This window comes from Rhyacophila brunnea, unplaced genomic scaffold, assembly GCF_057557595.1.
Source record: "Rhyacophila brunnea isolate RB1 unplaced genomic scaffold, BYU_Rbru_1.0 scaffold_8, whole genome shotgun sequence".
In the NCBI taxonomy this organism is placed as follows: Eukaryota; Metazoa; Arthropoda; class Insecta; order Trichoptera; family Rhyacophilidae; genus Rhyacophila; species Rhyacophila brunnea.
Genome location: NW_028233350.1, coordinates 27155654 through 27172348, shown reverse-complemented (window position 1 = coordinate 27172348; position 16695 = coordinate 27155654).

Below are 16695 nucleotides of genomic sequence, written 5' to 3'. Positions count from 1 at the left end.
TGGCTTTATCAGTATTGAAATTACTTGTAATGCCAATTATCTTACATACTGTTTCTGCATGTAAAATAAAACATCATATTTTTTCACTAATTTTATTTCAAAATATTTTTATTGTATCGGTTTTCTTGTGAAAAAACGGTAACCGGTAGAAGAAAGAGCAAAAAAATACGTACCCTTTTAAATTTCACGATCTTTATGTAGCTTAAAATTAACCAATTAAAATGTGTATTTGAAAAACATTTATATTTATTTTATTATAATGAAGGTTGGTACATACTAACTTTAAAGTACGTATTACAAACTCAGCTTTCTGAGTCATTAATGCTTTAAAGCTTTACGTCCTGCATACGACTTTCGTGAGTTTAGTATGTGTTTATGTTTAAGGTTACCAATTTACGGAAGTAGTAAGTACGTATACACTTAATACTTCATACTTAAACTATTGCGCTATTTTATCGTTCAATACATACGTTACATACATAACATAAAACACATGATTCTTTTATCGGTGAAAATATTATGAAACATCTTAGTAGTTATTATATTTTGTCATTTTACCAAACTAATTTAAATATAACTTAATGTTTCATTCTTAATTATGTTTCGAATGTTATGTTACGACGGTGCTACTTTAAATATACGTGTTTTGTATTGTCTCGCTGCAATAATACATTATGTTGTTTTAATTAAAGATAGCTGGCAGGTACACGTCGAAACAAACAATATTGACGTAAAATAAGCGTTCATGAATAAGGTAAAGTATTCCACGGCTTATTTTGTATAACGAACGTATGTAATACACGAATGTAACTTAAAAATATAATAATACCACAGCGTAGACATATAAATTATCAACAGTTTTTCCCCCTAAAACTTTTGTTTATCTGTTTCATTTGTTATGAATATTAAATATTATCATTAAATATGTGTTAATAATATGTATATTTAAACGCATTATTGTATACAAATATTAAATTGTAACAAAGTCTAATAAAAATCCCATATTTATATTTAGTGTAACACCAATATATTATATTGTCATGTAGTAATAAACAAACTTTCTTTTGAATTCTGTAATTTTAATCTGAGATTATTGACGTCTGTTTGGAAAAACATGTTCTGATAATACGTAGCTTAAAACTGCTGGTGAGCACTTTAGCCTTTGCTTAGTCTAACAACGAAAGATTCATTGCGCACAAATAAGCGATAATACACTATATGTATAAGATCCATGATTTAGTAAAGATTCCAACTAAAATGATAAACGACTTTTATTCTTTTTAGACGACATAGTTTGATACGAAATTGAAAATGTTCTGAAACATGTCAAATATAGATATTCAGTTAAAAGAAATCTGCTAGGTTCTTCTAGTTTTGTAGATTAAGCAATTATTTTTCTCGTTATTTATTATACAGAAGTTCTACCATGCAAAATAAGATTTTGATTATATATTTTAACAACCACTTTGTGCCTTGTAGAGCTTGAACAAGTCAGTATAACGAAATAAACTATGCAAATATCTTTCTACTCATTTGTCTTTGTAAACTAGTCAGCTGAAAAATCTTTTTAAAACTCGCTTTTTAACAATATTCAGAAATATTTTATGAAAGGGATCTTTTGAGTAATTGTCTGATGAAAAATTCATCGAGTTAACTGATAGAAAAGTTTAATTAAATACATTGTAATTTATTTTTTAAAATAGTATCAAAGAAAATCATAGAAAGTTGAGTATTTGTTTATTAAACGTACAAACACTGTTACTTGTATACATGAATTAATTAATAAGTTTCTGTATCGGTATAATCTTAAACTTTAACTGGTTAGGTACCTAATGAAATATACCAAATGTATTCAATGTGGACAAGAAAACGTTGGAAAAATAAATATTTTATCAAGATCGGTGTATTAAGCACTAGCCGAGTACTAAACTACTTTATTTACGGTAATAGCTTTCACCTAAATATTCTATATACAGTGAACTCAGATAATACGACTTCAATATCGAAATAACTATTAAGAAGATGGCTATTGAATTATTAAATATTTAGTTAGAACAAACGAAAACAATTTCCTAAATTAAAATAGTTGTAGATTATTTACGCTGCGAAGATAAATTTTATAGAGATATCCTCGCTCTTTGAACATTATTGTAAATATCTTTTTGCAATTATTACAACTTAAACACGACAACAAAAATATTATAAAAAAAATCTAAATAACAAAATTGTTGTATATTTATATTTGTCAACGTCTTCTAAGTGTAATTCAATCTTTTGTCAATGATTGGTTATGTTATTGGGGTAAATTTCTTTATTTTACATCATTTGCAGTGATTCTTTCACGTATTGTATTATTGAGCCAATTTCTGAGATGGTGGAACTAAGGAAACTTCACTTTAGTTTCGTACACGTCTATTCCCCTTCCTTTATAATTTTTAGTCTTACCTTAATGATATATTTTATGAAAACATATATTATCTCACCAAATCTCTGTCACTTTGGATATTTATTAATTATATAGAATTTAAAAACATTTTGTAACAAAAGAAAATAATTATAAATTGTCAAAATACAAGTTTTATAAAGGTTTAAAGCGTCAGAGCAATCATTGATAGTTAAAAAAAGGTACACATGGTCGCAAAATATGTTTTTTAAATTTAAAAACATCGTTATTACGCCATCGTCATATAAGATGGAGATATTTTGCCCCCCAATACGTCAGTGACGACTTTGGGTTGTTAAATTCTTATTTAATTTAGAATTTATAGAAAATGCCTACAAGATTATATTTTCACTCCAATGAAACGGTGTATATACCAAGTTTTATGTCACTGTATATAGTCAAAAAAGCCATTGACAGTTTAAACACATATAATAATATATACTGAACACTGGTACATAATTTGAAAACATGTAGAAAAAATCTCTTATAGAAAAAAATACGACACCCGACGAGACTTGAACCAATAACTGCTAGATTATTTATTATCAGTATGCTTTTTCAGTAAAGCGACAGGTATCCTATTTGATTATGATGAATTTAACTAGTATTAAGTAGTAGAAAAGGATTTCATGTATGAATATATTTTTTTGAATAGATAATAATCGCTGTTCGACTTAAAATATTAGCGTTTACTTAAACTTGAGAGTAATAATATACCATTATAACTGAATTTTACCATTCCCAATAAGCCCTTTTATTGGTTTGTCTGTACTGCTACCTGGGTTAGTATCAGGGGCAAAGACTTTAGCTCAGGTATGTATATTGTAATAGGGGTGAATGACAGGAAAATGCCTTGCGCGTTGAGACGTAGTCGTGGCTGTAAAGACCGGCATGCATAAAAGGTTTATCAGGTATGATGAATGACAGGTTGACAGCAGTAATCAACGATAATTCCTGTGTCGATATATTATATTGTAGATGCATAAAATGTGATATTGAATGATTTTTAATATGATGCACCCTCAAATTAATTGTACCTATACCTATGTTTATGATGTTGATTTATTTTCATGTATATTACAGAAATTTACCAAATTATGGTTGTGCACGATCATAACACAAACAGTAATTACTGTATATGCTACAAACAGAGCTCGATGAGAACTATTATAACTCTAATAAGATGATGAAGTGTACTTACAAGTTATTGTTACACAAACAGACACCCAAAATTTTTGTAACTGGTTTTGAAAAAAAAACATAGAAAATTGATGAATGTAAGTACAAATAAAAAATTAAGTACTACGCGTAGTTTATTTTCCCAGGTTAGTTGTAAAAAATAGAATATAAATTTTTATGAATTCATATTTAAATTTAAATCAATTAAAGTTTTGTATTATTAAATTAAATTTAGTTTGAGTGACATACTGTGTGGGATATTCGGGATATGTGTATAGTATCTAGATACCTATATTACCTATATACACAGGTGACTTAATTATTATTGAATATACAAAATTTGAAAATATCTCATGCATATACACACTAGACAGCATCATTTTGTAGAAACAAATACGACACCCAACGGGACTTGAAAAGCATACTGGTCCGAATCCAACAGATATAGGTTCAAGTCCCGTCGGGTGTCGTATTTTTTTCTACGAGATGACTTTTATGTATGTATAATATGCACGATATGTTTAAAATTATATATATTCAATATGTTACATTCTCGAATCTTGTGTCTTATTCGTTGAATAAAAAAAAATATTATTATTATTAGTTAATGAAGTGCGCAAAGATAACAAACTTTTATCTTGGCAGTTAGAACATTCATTTTTTATAGTATTTATTTATTCAAAATATATTAAAATATATTAATATATAATTCATATCGCTTCGAATATTTTTGTTGTTGTAGAAAAACCATTTGATTTCAATAAAATATTGTGATAAAATGAAACAGTAAATTCGTGTTTTCTCAAAATAAGAAATTACCATTTCCCCAGTTATTATTGTTTCTCCGGGTGGAAATTATGCAGACATTAAACTGAAAAATTAATTTATATTCCATTATAGAACGAATCTGGTGAGAAAGGTAAAATTCAAATGCCGGCTCTGATTGCGTTTTTCCCGTCATTGTCAAATATTAAGCCTAGTTTTCCCACAAAGTTGGGTCAAAAATAACCCTCTGGCCTTGTCTGTGGTCTGACATGACCAGCACTGACACCTTTGCGTGGTGGATATTACTAAGTCCACATGAGAACACTCGCCTGGTGAAAGCGCCCCGTAAGTGTTTGATCGAAGACTTTTCTTAAAGAGATTTAACCCGCCTTTGTTTTGTTTCATTGTTAAATGGCTCGAAAGTGATACATTTAATAAAGAAAAGAGTCTATGGAACTAAAGTGATTTGATGTTTTTGGCGATATTGAACTAGTGGTATCGAAATTTGTATTTAAACCATACCGTCTAGGTTATAATTGCTTGTTATGTTTATCTTATTCAATTGATGTACTTTTTGATATTGTATTTGGCTATCTATACCATTTTCCACAACTCTTGTTCCCTGTCCGTATACCATAAGCTGAGAAAATGACAAATAACTATATTTCAGATTAACCAGAATATTATTCCGTTTATGAAAGTTGTTTCACATAATTTTTTTATTACAACGTTTTTATTAGCTCATATTCTTGTTTGTCCGGCGGTTGTTTGTACAGTACAAATCTTGCAATCGATTTTTAACTAACTTCCCGACTATCTAGACATTTTAAATTTTAAGAATATATCAGAACACGATGCTAATGCATTATTTTAATACTTTTAGCCATCTTTAAGCGTAATTGAATTATTCATTTTTAGTTAATTCTGTTTTGTATGGAAAGTTATTTCAGAAAAATCCGTAAAAAGTAAAAGACTATTATTGGTTGCTAAGGGAGTGGTCCTAGCAACTAAATTATTAATATATACGAGCGTTAGTATGGGAATCAAAATGAAATGTCAAAATGACATTTCAGTATTCTACATTTGTTTGTTTTTTATTTACTTCATATCAAGTACAAGTTTGAGCATATTGAGCATAATAATTCAACAGAAAATTTTCTAGTTAGATTCAGAGAGTGGATGCTCGGCTGCCGAATCAAGCCAGGATTCAAAATATGTCGTGCATCATATGCGTTTCTCACTAGCTCTTTTTATATGAGCTTGAGATTAGTGGGGAATTTGGGCATAGATTTAGAGTATTAATTTTGGTATTAATAGTACACACATGTCATATAATATTTATCTCTTTTTGTCAATTTATCATTTTGTATTTTATTGTAGTATTATAATAAAGTCTATATATTAAAATCTCATTTAATAAACTAAAATTAAGAAAGCCTTATGGATGGCAGGAAAGGAATTGGGTCAAATAATTTATGAGTTTAGATAAGTTACGAGTAGGCTCCTTAAAAGTTCACCCATCTCTAGATTATAGGGTAAGGAAATCTTAACTGATGATAGACAGAATGATATAGCTTCCATAAGCTCAACTCTTCATAAAATTAGGCTCAAATCGTATATGCTGTGGATATACTCGATGTGCGGATAACAGGTATAATAAGGATCTTGAATATAAATGTATAAGATTGACCTCTGCGTTATGTGATGAATGTCATGCCTTCCATGAGTCCGGGACTTTCTGCCATCAAACAAGCTGATGAAAATTCCATGGCTTGGATTGCAGCTTTGCCAGTGGGTCTTACTATTGGCGTCTTTTTGCTGTAAAAGTTGTTAATAAATATTTTTAATTGTTTATGACTGTGGCTATGATTTTATTTGAATATAAATGTTCTGATACAATATATGCAATGCTACCATAAGAATAAATGAATGAAGAAAATCTACTGGTCTTTCGTATTTAAGTATGATAATATATTTTTCGTACTTATTATAATTAACATCAATGTATATTTTTCAGTGACCCTTACAATAATCCATGGATTACTTATAGTAGGCTTTCATCGTTGTTGGAATGAAATTTTGTAACAAATTTTACAACACAAGAATCATTATTCATTTTCTATTTACCCAACACCTTTTGAGAGAGTCTAAATTAGTAGGATACTGTAATGGTCTGATTGTTTAATTTCACTTCTAAAAGAATCATACGGGCCTCAACAGATTGAAAGATACATTAATATATACTTTTTTCACAATAATGGTTGTTAGCCATTGCAGTAGACATACTGGATATTTTGGATAAAACACAACATTGAAAAATAGTATATATGTATTTTTTTCAAACATACGATTCGAACCCGCGTTCATAGCATTAAAGGCGAGCGCTAATTATAACCTACTCTATAGTGGGTTTTTTTATGATGATTTTAAAATGAATTTTTATAAAATGAATAATCAATTAAGTGCATACTTGGTATCCAATACATCTGTATACACTTCGCGATATAGGTATATTTCAATCATAATGAGATTTATCAAATACTATAGGTACCTACAAAATACTTGATAAAGCTTACTTTATGAAATAATTAATTAACGGGTAATAAAATATCTTTTTAAGTATATTATAAACTATATAATATAAACTTTATTTACTTAACTATTCAACGAATAAATGAGAAGATTTTAAAATCTGGTATTAGATAATCGTCATACATAATTTGGAACCACAGAAACATAGATAATAGAAAAAATATATGTTTTAATGGATTTAGTTTTGTACTATTTTATTTGAGTCGTTTCGCATATTGGCATCATCAGGCACCATGTGCACTTACCAAAAAGTAAATACACACTGACAACAAATACAGTTAATTCTAACTTATATAATAAATTAATACAATGAAGTAGGCAAAAACTTTATCACCTACCTATTAAGTCAAGGATCGCAATAAAAAATATAACAAAACAAATTTAATTATGAATAGTTGAAGTATTAGTAAAAAACCCCTAGCACTAATAATACAATCAATAGGTGTATACATCGTCAAAGCCCTAATAAGAGATCATTAGATCATAAACAATAATAATTACACTAGTTATATTAATACATTCAAGGGATGTAACATTGTCAATACTGAGAAAACAATGGTAACGTATTGGAAATTTAATGGAATTGGCCATTGTACCTTGGTCACACGGTTGTTTGTAAATTTGGTCGTGATTAGTATAGTGCAGATTGTTTAATCAATAAATAACATTAGCCGAAATCTGGTTAGAATTCGGCTCGGTAAAAATCTTTTTTTTTTAATGTATGTAAACACTAAATCTTTTGAAAAGATTATATATTTTTTTTAAATATATTAATAACATTTAGTGATAATATAACTATGGTTGATAGATATGTATGATAAATATTTTTATCTTAAGGCAAGAGATTTCAAAAAAAAGTTTCTATTTTCAACCGAAAGTATTTCAAATGAATTTTATTTTTGCCTACAGTGTGGAAATTGTCGTTCGATGCCAGAATTCCATTATGCCGTAAGGTCTGTTGAAGAAATTTAAAATTCTGCACCTTGAACCGCTACTATGTCTCTGTGATATCCTTGCGAGAATATTCTCCAAACTGTTTTCCTACAAACAAACCGGCCGCTCCAAAACGTGAAAAGCACTTGTTACTGTTTTTTTGTTTACATTTTTTTATGCAGGCATTGCGTTTTCTGTGTATCAGTAAAGGTTGAATTGTGCTACAGATTGTGACCTTTGTGACTTTAGTCAGTTGGCCAGCTTGATACAATATATTATGAGATACGCGTAGTGTTATAAAAACGCAGACAGTGCAGTAAAAATAAAACTTGTGTGAAATAAAAATTATTATCTCAGAACTGTTTCAGAAAATCTTTACAACTCAATTATATAAAAAAATCATAGATTTTACTGCTATCTAATAAATTATTAAACATAAAATACGTTCTTTAACGCATTCGCTGCTGACGATATAATGAGATTTTAATTAGCACCTTTAAAATGCACGTTAATTACATCGATCGGCCGACAGGTCATTCCTCGCATGTGCGTCTTCAGCGTCCAAAGTATTAAACTATCATTCTTGGATTATTATTTAATCAATATTTATTCTCATTAGTTAAAATAAAAAAATATATATCATATAATTAAATAATGATCAACATTGCCTTCGGCTGCATTAATAATTATTATTATTATATTTTATTTCAATTCTGCATTACAATGTCTTTACACAAAGACCTGACAAATAACACAAAAGCTGATAAGTACTTCGTCATTAATTAATTGGCATTCCGATAATTATTTTTTTCTAATATGTATGTGAAGAAAATCTTCTAATTAAATACCGTAAGATATTGTGGATGTAAGACGTGGGTCCCAGGTTTGAATCCTGGGTCTGGCAAGTACACATATTGTTTTTCAACTTGTGTGTGGGTCAGGGAATGGACCTGATAGGTTGACAAAGTGGCTGTTAATACAAACCTCTACTCTGTGGAGGCCCATATGATCCTATTAGGATCGGACATAGTCGAGAGAGAGAAGATATTATTTAACGACTGAATTTGTCAAATTATCTAATTGAATAAAATTAATAATATACTCGTACTATATTATCTTTCAATGTGGAATTAAATATAATAATAATATTGTTATTAATAATGTCATCATTCATTCAATGTCTGTACTGATAGTAGTAACGATTTTAATAATGTAAATTACGTATAAAAAATAGAAGTAGATTATTATATCACTAAAAAGGTGATATTATTTTTATAGTGACAGGTAAGATACATTGCTTGAAACTTTCACGGGTATTGTGTATTTAAGTATCTTTTTTCTCCTTCCTTCCTCAATTTTTTTTTCTTGAGAAAATCTTATGTAACGAGCCCAAAATGATTACAAAGAAAGAGATGACTAGATGGTCAAATCCCAAATACCAATACCAAAAACAGTAATAGTCAACCAATATGATTAAAATTTTCATTGAAAATTCATTAGTCAAAAATAGTTGACAATACGATTTTAGCTTATTAAACTAATTTACGCACTTTCAGTATTAAATTGAGAATTACAATAAAAATAATGTTAAAATTAACTAAAACGCGTAAAAAAAAACTCTTGGAAATTAATAACGCCATAAAAAATATCTCGAGGAAACCATTTGAATTAGCATTTTATGAAATTCAATATTCATCTTTTTGCATATTATTCTGTAAGTCGTTACAAAAAATATTTTCTCAGACGGGAAAAAAATTAAACGAAAACGACTTTTACGTGACTCATTTGAATTGAAGTTCTTAAGAGGCCTAATTCCTTGCGACTCGATAGAACTTAAATATTAAACACAAAAAAGCAATTAAGATGGCTTCTCGGTTCACCCAATTGTTTCCTAGCACAAGCATAGTCTATGTTATGCCTTTTAAAAATAATTACCCATCTTTAAAAAATTAAAAGGTCTAATAAAATTAATTCACTAATTTTCTTCTTTTTCCAAAATATTGTTTTTTGATCTTTCAAATAAAAATCAAACTCGTAAAATGGAAATATTTAAAATCTTTTACAATTAAAAATATAAATTTTGTTTGATTATTAAAATTACTAGCAAGGTAATTTGTGCGAAAAGCTTTGATTTAATTTTTTAACTCATTATAGTATATTGTCTGTCAAAGAGTATTTTTCTCTCTTATGTATTCCCTGGATTTGCAATTTGACGATATTTTTATATTATGTATATAGTAACCTTACGCGGTAAATATTAATAAATGCTTTAAAATTGTTCCTTTAAATTAAATACTTTCCATCTCTTTTGTTATTATTATTTAGGTGAAAATTAATAATTAAGTAACTGTACAAAGAAATTTCATAATGAAGTAAAGTTTAATTGATTCATAGTATAATGAGAAATAAACTTTCTAAACTAAGTAGCGTTCTATCATTTATTTCAAAGTAATCAGAGTTATAAAACTTTGGAACGTATTAATGAAATAAATTGGAATAGAGAAAATATTTTTACTTTGTTACATAAACCGTAAAAACAAACTTATTGTTTTATTGTTTTTCTTGTATAGTGCCATAATACTCATCTACAAGAAATTGTTTTGTTTTAATAAGAAGTTATTCAATTTAAAATATCACGCTGATAAATAACGTTATGTATCTTATTACGTATGTATAATATGTCCTAAACCAAAATTAAGTTTGTCCAACAATTGTGTCAATATAGAAATGAGTATCATTGTATATCATATAATTATTTTACATCACTATCTTTTGAGGTATATCTAAAAGTATGTGGTAAAAATTGACCGTCGTGGACAAAGGAACTAGACAATGAAAAAAAATATCATTACTCTGTCTTACATTAGAATTATTGAATTATTTAATATTAGGTGAAAATTAGTTAAATTCACTCGATTTATTTAAAGTAGGTAAAAATATATTTTTAATCTTACCAATAAAGCAAAAATATTTTTAATAAGCATACTTTTGATACATTTTCGGGTATGGGTATTAATTAGTGTAAATATATTAAGTACATTTTGTTATACCTACTTAGATTATTTTGAAAGCAATATAAATACTAATAGTGATCAACGGGTAGTTTTTTTTTCAATAAGACTGAACAAAGATTTGTATATCGAATTAACAGTCATATTGATAAATGTAAAAATTGAAAATAAGACCTACAAAACATCACTTTTGTGATATTATGTAAATGTGCAGAGTAATATAATTTCGCCCACACGGAACTGGTTTTAGCACGTTTCATTCATGAACTGCAGTAAGTGTAGCCTTTGCGCAATGTTGCCATTTATTTAACGGTGTTAGCTTTTTTCGTTTAATTTACTTGTATCTCGTATTTTCTGTGTTGAAATAATCATGGGTGATATTAATTATATTATTATACTGTTCGTAGACTTTTGATGCAACTTTGATTGTTAAATATTATACAAGTACTAAGTACATATATATAAATATATGAATTGTATAACTATTATATTTTACCTAACTAACATTGTATTAAAAATTGGCAAGTATATAAATTATACATAATAATAGTTTTATTGTAAAAACAGTTTTTAATCTTTTAAAATAACAATTTCATTATAGTACTCAGTTAAACTTTCTTATTCAACATAAGAACGCTGATTGTTAAATATTATACAAGTACATATTATATAATATAAATATATGAATTGTATAACTATTATATTTTACCTACCTAATATTGTATTAAAAAATCGGTAAGTATATAAATTATACATATTAATAGTTTTATTGTGAAAGCAGTTTTTAATCTTTTAAAATACCAATTTCATTATATTATTCAGTTATACTTTCTTATTCAACATAAGAACAGTACTTAGAATATTATAAATTTCGTAAATCGTAGTTGATTTATTTTCAGGTAATATTTATATATCAACAGTAAATTTATCATAATATTTAACAATATTTATAATAACCTACATTTAGTAACGAATTAAGCAAACATAATACAAATAATTTAGTATTTCCGATTCAATTTTTTTGACAATAAAAATATTTTCTGAACTTTCCTAATAATATTATTATGTACCAAATTATTTTGTGTAAACGTAGTTTACATTAATTAAAATTGATATCTAAATGCATTTAATAAAAGAATATAATATACTACTTACTTACTTTATAATATATTACTTATACAACGTCACGTAAAACGTACAACATCATCATGCATTTAAAAATAATTAAAAATCATATAAATTACGAAATAAACCATTTTATATCATATAATGTACAATAAAAATGTAACTAATAATAACTGACAAGCGTCAATAACAGTTATAAATATAATAATTACGTTGTTAAATTGTTTATAAGAGTAAAAGAGAAAAAACATAATTACATTACGTCTCTATTATTTCAATTACTTAAACGCTTATTTGTAAAAAAGTGGAAAGTAATATTATAAACATTCATTCAGATATAAACTCAATTTTAATGAAAAAATATCTCAAAATATACATAAATTTAGAGTATTTTGTTATTTTATTGAAAGTATTTTGCCATTTAGTTCATTTTACAAATAAATCATTTGTATATTTCATGTTTTTTACAGATGTAACTCACAAATTACTATATTTTATGAGGTTACCTAGCATTCATTTTCAAGTGAGTTGTTTATTTTTGGTCATACACAGGTAAAAGTTTCATTCAAATAGTACTCTAAAGATAGTCTCACGTTGCAAAAGCGCTCGACCAGTTTTCGTTCATCGAACAGATTGCAAAATGCAGAGTGAATAAAACGCTATAATAATGAATGGACGGAAGTGTCGTGGGCGGAACTGGTCTGTGTACCAATCACAAGTATATACAACCAGTCAGTACAGCCTCCAAGTAGAATATTGGCAAAGGACGATGACCGGTATATTTTTCAATGAGGAATGTACAAATTCTCAGTGCAGCATTTTGAATATGTAGGTATAGGTACTATTTTTATGCTCTCACCCGAATACAAATTGCACGCAAGTCATAAAAGCGAAATATTTTAGTTGCCAGCAATAAAACACAATGAATCACAATTTTCCTCTAAGACTCATTTTATGGTTTAAATAACAATTTATTTTTAAGCTATTTGTTTCAAAGTCACTTTTTTCATAATTCGCCATTTTGCAAAAATCATTAAAAACTTTCACGCAAGTTCAGTACTATAAATATAATATTTTATTTCTGCAAACATATCTGTAAATACGAGAAAAAAATCGGTGTTTGTACTTATGTACGCGTGTTAGAAGTTATATTTCTTTGGCGTAACAAAACAAAAACAAAACTTGTGATAACCTAGATTCTTCGACTAGCTCGTTGGTTTATTTCTATACATTTTAACTTATATTAGGTACTAAATAATATAATTATTTATCGTTGTTTTTTTTATTTTTAAGGTAACAACTTCCACTATGACGTTTAATAGTTTTTTTACCTAAGGAATTGCAAATGGCCGAAAAATAATAAATTCGCTGCCTAGCAACGGAACAATTCTAAACTATAATATTATACTATATAATCGCCACGATTGCAGTACAATTCTGTGGCTTAATGGTTGTGCGTTTGGCTGATAACCGAACAATCGTTGGTTCGAATCCAATCGAGTGTGTTTTTTTGTGTGAAAAAATGAATTATGTGTAACATGTTACACCCCAAAAATACACTCTGGTCTGATTTTCCAAACGCGCCTAAAGAAGTATAACTTCAAAAAAACGAATGATGAAAACGCAGTAAAGTTATTAAAAAATGTTGAAGTAAGGTACCAGAAACATACAAAATATGGCGGCTGATGAGTAGGTATATTCGACTTTACAATCAATCTTCAGTTATTTTTTTAACACGTGTAAATAAATATAAATTTGGTAGTCTATTAATATAAACATATAATAATAACATACCTACGTAAGAGAACCAGAATTGAGAATAAGATCAAATAAGTAAAAATGAGGTTACTGGCTTTTAAACCAATAACCTTATATATTGGTAATTCTTCATTGATATAACATTTACATTTTACAATATAGTTAGTCATAATTATGTAATTAAGTTCAAGTAAAATCGTAAATATCAAAACATGTAAGTACAAACTGGCATTTTATATTAAATTTATTAATAAGAAATGTTATGAATATACATAATTTGAGAAGACCTCAGATATAGATCTTCCAGAAAAACCTTTTGCCAATGGCACGAATCCAGTGGTTACACGTTTAAGTCCCGTCGGGTGTCGTATTTTTTTTTCAAAATATGTTTTTCTAGTAGGTATACTATTATATTATTTTAGGTATTGTCAAATTATGAATATTCAATAATACATTATTATAAAATGTTATATTCTCAAATCTTGTGATTTATTATAAGTTGAATAAAAGAAATGTGTTCAAGATTGCTAACGCATAAAATATTATTTTTATATAATTACTTACTAATTCAACCAGATTAAAACTTTTTTAAATTAACAGTTATAATTATTTATATTATATTAGTTTTAGCTTATAGGATAAAACGCAATTAATTATACAAGAGAAAATATACATAGTTTTTCTACTTTGCTCAACAAAAATTATTTTGTCGTTACGAATATTTGATAAAGCAACCGATTATTTTTATTTTCTTGAATTAAAGTACTTAAGAATGACTTTGTTTCGGTGCCGATCTAATAAAGATACAACTGGAATTAAATTTATATCTTTCTTTGGGAGAATTAAGTCGCGCATTTCTGACATTTCCAGCTTCAAATAAGTATTTTAGATATTTTCTTAACAGAAGTCCTAGACATTTTGTTTACACTGTAAAGATAAAACAATAAGTAGGTTTATAAGTACAAAATAATCGTCATCACATTTGTATACATATCTTAATATAGTGATTTATTATGTTAAATAATTATATATTATTGTTTTTATATTGGTAATATACACATATAAAAATACTTTAGATAGTCATGGATACATACATCCTGCTTCTTAATATTTGGTTATGCCAATATAAATTTAATATTTGACCAATTTCTACCAACAGTTTCCATGTTATATGCATGCAAAAATATTTCAAAAATGAAGAGTAGCGTAATGTTATGCGGACAGATGCATGTTGATGATAACGAAGAAACCCCACAAAATAAACCAGTTGGCCAGCACACCGACATGATTGCGCGATTAGATAAATGTTAGCAAACTGATGAAATGGCAATGGGCTGGACATTTCGCTCATAGAATGGATAGCCGCAGGACAAATGCAGTCGTACAGTGATAGCCGAGGAGCACTTAACGAGCACAGGGTTACCCTAAACCCCGATTGATCGACGAAGTTACAAAGTTTTATTTCCTTTTTTTCCCTTTTCAACACGACTATATAAGCCATGTGAATAAAAGACAGAATGTATCGTAGTAGTAGTAGTAAAACAGTAGCGGTGAAACATCTAGGTTTCGGATAAATATTATTATGAAGAAAATATTCCATATTATATGCAAAATACGTTTTGGGTAACATATTTTTAATATAGTAGTGCCCATTTATTACAATTATTGATTTCGAAATCAGGAGGGTCTGGATTCAAATGTTTGAAAATATTCTGAAACTTGTTTTTATTTTTTCAATGAATATGTGGGATTGGATGTAGGTAGATTAACAGTGAAACACGTGTGAACACTTTGAATTCCGTTTATTGGATTTTATTATAATAAAAATATTAATTTAGAGAGGTGTATGTGAGTGTGTAATGCGCGTGTGTAATAACTAAGTTGATAGAGTTGCTGCACGTTCCCCCTCGTAGTGAAATGCACAATGCAACGGGATCGTGGTATTATGATTGTATTTATTTATGACGTAATAACTATTAACCTATTCATGTCCTATGCCAATGTTTTAAAGATTGTACTAAGAAAGAGTAAATAATTAAGAACCCAAGACGAGTAGAAAAGGATAAAAGGTAAAATAGGCCTTCAACTTAGTTAAATTATGCAGATTCACTATAGATACGGGAGGTTGTAATAATTATTTTAACATAGTATTATGGCCAGTTTTACTGACGAGCCCTGTAAGTTATTTGACTAGATACATTGGCTCTACAATCCGGTATGAATCTTGGCCGCTTTACAAAATGGTTTCTTGATGGATTTATTTGTCAATAAATTTATATTAGCGACTTGGTTTATCTTTTGATCTGAGTTAAAAACACATATTGAAAGACATAGTGTTAATTTGTTTGACTCACGACTTCATATTATGCAGACACTTTAGGTATCATTCGGTTATCGCGGCCGCTTATATCATGTCGGTACATATATCACGAAAAAGAAAATAAAACATCAGACCATGTCAATTTTCCTTATCTATTAGACCAGGGGTAGGCAAACCACGGCTCGCGAGCCACATGCGGCTCTTTTGGTATTGGCGTGCGGCTTTTTGCCAAATTCCCAATTCCCAATTTTTATAAAAACTATTTTTTTCTCCGTGATGGATGATGCAAAAAGCGTCGTATGGGGAGCGGGATAGTCCAGACTCTTCTGTAGACTCATCCATTTCAATTCGTGACACTCAGTATGCGGGTACACAAAGCGCTTAACGTCAGCGGACAGCAGAGTCAGTCCAAAAAACAAAAAAAAAAAAATCTTTCTTAACTTACGTCTTTAAGCACTACGGTGCATGGTTGCAACATCAGTCCCGTACGGTTCCGTCTCGGGACGGAATGAGCACTTAAAATCACTTCTTTCAGACACGTTTGAAGCGTCATAGAAAGCGGCCGTGCA